The sequence below is a fragment of the Haliotis cracherodii genome, unplaced genomic scaffold (assembly GCF_022045235.1).
Source record: "Haliotis cracherodii isolate W230 unplaced genomic scaffold, xgHalCrac1.p SCAF_1, whole genome shotgun sequence".
In the NCBI taxonomy this organism is placed as follows: Eukaryota; Metazoa; Mollusca; class Gastropoda; order Lepetellida; family Haliotidae; genus Haliotis; species Haliotis cracherodii.
The window spans coordinates 62,912,691-62,918,833 of record NW_027266264.1 but is presented as its reverse complement, the minus strand read 5'-3'; the positions used below and the strand labels follow the sequence as shown (position 1 = coordinate 62,918,833).

Here is a 6,143-nt window from a genome sequence, read left to right as displayed (position 1 = left end):
AGTCGTTGCCATGGAAACTCGAAAAATAATGTTATTCAAAATTCCCAAACTGTCAAAAGGTACCAGTTCACCACTAGACCTGTCTTTGTGCTCAGTTTGGTTAAGATATCTCTCATGTGTTTTTAGTTCTGCTTCGGAAACAAAACGTGACGGACGGACGGACGGAATGACAGCATCCATTGCTATATCCCCCTTCCACTTCGTGTTGGGGGATAATAACATACAGCCGAGAGCAAACAAATTAATGACAGAAGCTGACTCATTGAACACGCTCTTCATGTGTTTGTTCAGCGATTCATTACATTCAGTGGTTGATCGATTTCTTTGGCGCATTATTGCTGTCTAATCTTGAAGCTACAGTATATCGTGACGCGTTTCATTGTCAGGTGGTTTGTACATGAGGTCTGAGGCTGATATCAAAACCAAACGGAACACGTTGACGAAGATATGTCGGCTATGGCAATAAGACCCCCAAAACCGTTTCACGAGGTGGTGAATGTGCAGGGACTCCCTCAAATATGTGACGACAACTCAAATATTGTGAGACGTGGAGTCTGGCTCCTCGTCCTCTGTGGCGCATTAGTATTCACGGCTTTCAACATCAACAACCAAATATGGTTATATCTATCGGTCCCCGTCAACGTAAGGGTGGACAATGTCCGAGACAAAACACTCCCTTTTCCTGCCCTCACTATATGCAATAACAATTTATACCTAAAATCATCACTAACGAATATTGGAATGGAAGATATTATTTACGGATTGTTTCCATATACTGATATCAAGGACCAACTGTCCCCAGCTAACGTCAGTTTTGATAACACACCTGCGGACTATTCTGATGGCCATTATCGACACAACCTTTCACACTCCATTGAAAGAACTGTTGTCAAGGTATGTGAACAGTATTACAAACTTTCTACTGAAGCTTTCAACTGTTTTCTGAATTATAAGACCCGTGAAGATCCGGGGTAGAATAGGGCTTCAGCAACCCATGCTTGCCGTAAAAGGCGACTATGCTTGTCGCAAGAGGCGACTAATGGGATCGGGTGGTCAGGCTCGCTGACTTAGTTGATGCATGTCATCGTATCGCAATTGCGTTGATCGATGCTCATGATATCAATCAATGGATTGTCTGGTCCAGACTCGATTATTTACAGATCGCCATCATATAGCTGGAATATTTCTGAGTGCACATTGCACGTTTCCCCTTAAAGCTCCACTAATAACACAAATTTTGACTAATTTTAGCCCGCTCCTTTTCCGAGTACAGGGAGAGAAGCACCCCTTTTTTCACCAAATGACATCTGCTTGAAAATTTCTGTGATCACATTTAAGCAAAAGTCATTAAGTTGAAAATGACAGCATTAAATATTGAAAAATACATGGTAAGGTTCAACTACTGGGTGGAAGCACTGTAAAAAACCATAAAAACTCTTACACAAAAGTATTCAATCACAGATGCCAGATTTCTAAACATATACTAAACAACTGACTCTGATTTAGTGTAGTAGAACCTGTAACACATGGAAGTCAATCTCGCCCAACTCCATGCATGAAACTTCTGTGAACCCTACGACTGCATGAAATGTTACACTGAAGTTTGTGTAAACACTGACGTAAATTTATAGATTGTTGTAGAATGTTGGTGACGGTCACTGTTAGTCTAGACAGAGATCGAATCTACTTTATTTTTTTACTTGGATTGGTCATAGCCAGGATATTCGACAACGGGTGAACAGCTAAACACTCTTGACTGTTGCCTATATATGTGGAAAGGCGGAGTTCATAATTAACATGGTTCAATGATTAGAAACAACGCTTATGTATTAAAATTTTCTTCCTGCTAGGGAATCCCCGAGGCGCCACAACAATGTGGAAGTAGTCAATCAGTGTTTACGTCGTTTCAAGCAGTCTCGTTAAAAACGTATGAAGATCAAAATGTGATTAGTCTCTTGCAAACGGTCTGGTGACCAGAGTGTCTTATCCAATGAGACAAGCCGTATATAGTGTAAACCTCCCAATACGGAAATATTATGTATTGAATAGCCAAATCAGTGAGTGCGTTAACATTGGAATGTGAAACAAAAATACACTTCGACATTTCCGAAAGAATTTCTGGCTTGTAATAACACAATAACGTTGTAATTTGTGCTTAAAAAAGAAAAGAATTTCTGACTTTTACTACTTATTGCAAAACCCCACGTGTAACCATCAAAATGGCTGTAAAGGTTATGTAAATATCATGATTTATTCATAAAGCCATGTCAACCATATTCGAACATGCTTTCATTTAGTGTAACTGGGAGTCCGCGCCCTGTGGACAAGACGACTTTATCTACAAGGAAACTGATATGGGCACATGTTTTACATACAACGGTAAGTTAAACATATTTACACATGCCTGCTCCACTTTAAAGTCATCTGAACTAAAGACTAGTGTGTTAGTAAGTGATGATGGCTTTTTCGCAGTGGAGATTCTGCTTGAAGAGTGAATGCTCAGGACCAAGGAGGTTAAAACTTGAATTGCCTGTTCTTGCAAATGATGTTGATTTGCTTCGTTTTCCATATTGTCAGCAACATTCTTACATTTGAAGGTAGGGGCCATCAATATTTGGCTTCAAGTCTTTACTTTTGTTACTCATGATAACCCAGCCAAATGGCTTCCTGACAATGAAATGTACTTTGGCATAAATACGCAGATTGAATTAATTGAAAATCTCAAAACACAACATTTTAATGTGAATGAAGTGGTAACAAAGATTATTAAACCTGAAATTCATAATTATTGCAGATTTGTGTATTTTATGTTTATAACAGTTTTTTTACTGTCAATCATACAAGCATTTCTAGGTGAGCTAGTATATTTAATGCAAATGTGGCCCAAATGAGGAGCATTTTTAACAAATTGGATTTCAAATACGCCCAATATGCCTTCAACTGAACTAATCTTTCTCTTTCAAAACTCTCACACTTGCTTTCTGTTGCAGTCAATGGTTCTCTGTGTTCTCGGAACTCCGGACGTGCCCATGGGCTGCGCCTCTTGCTGAATGTCCAGGAAGAGGAATACACTCGGAGCATGGACGGGTACCTTGGATCAGGTTTCATGGTGAATGTTTAATAAAGGTTTCAGACCCCCCCCCCACACACACACAGTGACACAGTGCCCTCTATACTACTACACCGACCTTGCGCAACAATGAGTTGGCGCCGTTGGGCCCCACAGTAACTCAACATAACCACCTAATCACTGGATTGTCTGATCCAGACCCGATTATTTACATACCGCCGTCATATGGCTGGAATATTGCTGAGTGCGGCGCTTTTAACGCTACCATCTCCGATCAGGGAAGCTGCTGGTGCTACATAACGTAACTGACTACATAAGCGCCCTCTCCTTACCTCATTTGAAATATTTCCATGTATGGTCATGATCTTATCGGATGCTTCTAGTGCTAATTTCTCTTTGTTATGACCTAAAGATCGCTGTTCACGCTCCGGAGGTGTCCCCAATCATGTCCGAGACGGGCATAGCTGTAGCTCCCGGCTTCCAGCACTTCATGGGTATCGGAGTAAAGGTCAGTTTCATGTTCTGTTAATTATTTGAAATGATAATTAATGATTAAAAACAGTCAAACATTGCCACTTTTCTCCAGAAAAAATCGCAAGTAACGGGTGTTTCGGGTATCTGAATTCAGTGTTGTTAATTACTACTATATTGTCAGTGGTGTCCGTATGACAGTAACAAGTAGGATAACTCACTATAGAAGCACTGTAGGCGGTGTGCTTTTATCTATCAACAGCATCTATAATTATTAAGAAGGTTATCAGTCATTTAGAAACATACATTCAGTTGCATTTGTCAGCCTGGACCAGGAACAACCTGGAATATAAAAACGGTATGGAGTTGTTAGAATGGTGCCTGGTTGTTGTGCAATAGTTTGCAAAAGAATTACGTTTAAATTTCTAGTGCAAAGTTCAGATGTTACACTGCAGTAACAGTCACAATGATTACCTGATATGATAACCTGAAGCTACATTGCAAGGTGTTATTTCTGTATTATGACAGAGGATAACGGCAAAGGAGGGTGTAGGTGGCTGTGGCGAGAAGCCTCTGAAGTATTTCACAGGGAACTATTCTCGAGATTTATGCAGGCAGGAGTGCCAGATGGATTTCATCCTCAGCATGTGCAACTGCAGGGACATGTCAAATCCAAGCAAGGATTTTGCATTCTGCAAGCCCCAAGATTACCAGGAATGTTTCGCCCCAGCTAAAGAGAAATATCTGCAGACAGACACTGGGTGCGAAGCTAGATGTCCTGAACCATGTCGCTATACCAAGTTCACCACCCAACACTCCAGCTCTCCACTGTCCAGGAACTACATTACTGAGTACACCAAGGCCAAGGGTAAGACTGAAGAGTACTGGCGGAAGAATCTCGTCATTCTGGAGATGTATTTCAGTTCTATGATCTATGAACACATGGAAAAGCAGCTGGGGTATGAAATCCTGGATTTATTTTGTGACATCGGCGGAGCACTGGGACTGATGCTTGGTGCCAGCCTACTGACAGTGTTGGAAGTGTTTGATTTCATGTTTATTTCTGTCTGCTCGGCGGTATTTGAAAAGAACAAAGTTCGTAGGATTGACATCGGTGATAACGACAAATAAAGTATGGACAATCTGAATGGAAAACAAGAATGTACATGTACGTGAATAATTTGTAAAACTATTTTGATTTGACTGCAGATGGTTAATTTCTTAATCAATGAAATTGCTTGTTTCGACAATTGTTTATTTCGTTCTCGGATAATACGTAGCTGAGACCTTTAATGAAATGAATGACACTGCTCAATTGTGAAAAGTAGCATCGTCGTGGAGTATGTTAGGACCATTGTTTAAGATGTTGTCTTTATTAACATCAAAGTCTGGAAGTAATGTTTAAGACTGGAATTGCACCATAAGAATAGTGTAGGTTTTTCATTACCATTTCTGCATGTACTATTTTGATATTTATTATACTTTTGTGAAGCAAGTTTACTGTATGCTGTACGTTGTTTTTTTTATCAGGTGTGTGGCAACTTTTGTCGCAAGATTTGACCTTCGTGTTGTAGGATGTTGTATTTCTGTGACTTATCCAGATCACAGTATATTAGAACCTTTCTTCTATGGTCTTGATTTCAGTGTAATAAAACAAATATTACTGAAACTTTAATTGAAGCTTGTTTAAATGCATCAATTATAATACATTATTGATAATAAAGGCTACTTTTATTGAATATAGGGTATTATCTAATATCAGAAAAGTGCATTATAAAAACTTTGAACATTGTTACATGAATGTCTAAATCTGGAGTCTACCGCACATGGATACATGCGTGGGCGGTAAGAGTGGCAGAAATTGGAAGATGTACTCATAATTTCCAATACCTTAATACAGCTCCTGCTTTACATTCAGTTTCATCCATGACCGTTACATTGTTAACAATCAAAGAAAGAGACATCCTTACAATACTCGTCAAAACTATTTTAGTACCTTACATTTCATGTTTTGAAGTTGTTATTGTAACTGGTTGATATTCCAATTTATCATCCAAAACTGGCTCCCACAGGAGATATCGCTTGGATGAGATCAAGCGATATCTACACTGTAGATATCGCTGCAATGAAATTACATCACAATGCTTTGCAGACCATTGTGACATCACTGGTTACCATGACGTCACAATCAAATGACATCACTAATGGCTCTGCTACTGAAGCTGTTTGCAGTACTTTTTACACTGAAGACACTGCTAATTACTGTCTACAAATTGAAAAAGTTGAAAGAATGATGTTGGATGATAAATAAAATCTCACCCGAGTGTCTTTTGATATCAAATATATCAACACTCGTTGATAAAAGTGGCAAAAATCCTCGGCAAGCCTCGGATTTTTCCACTTTTATCAACTCGTGTTGATATATTTGATATCAAAAGACACTCGGGTGAGATTCTCTATATATCGACCACCAACTCCATAGTTATTGTCCGTTGTTTCAACATTTATGTAGAGAGAGACTATAGTAACTTAACAGTGTACTCTCTTCTTTTTTAGTTATACTTCTTTGGAACCATTATGAGACCTTCCTATTTTCAAAGGT

At 39.2% G+C, this 6,143-nt stretch overlaps 1 pseudogene; it reads left to right on the top strand.

Moving 5' to 3' along the window:
* The first annotated feature begins 397 nt into the window (after positions 1 to 397).
* Positions 398 to 4,672, top strand: LOC139466975 (acid-sensing ion channel 1B-like; annotated as a pseudogene).
* Positions 4,673 to 6,143: the final 1,471 nt, after the last annotated feature.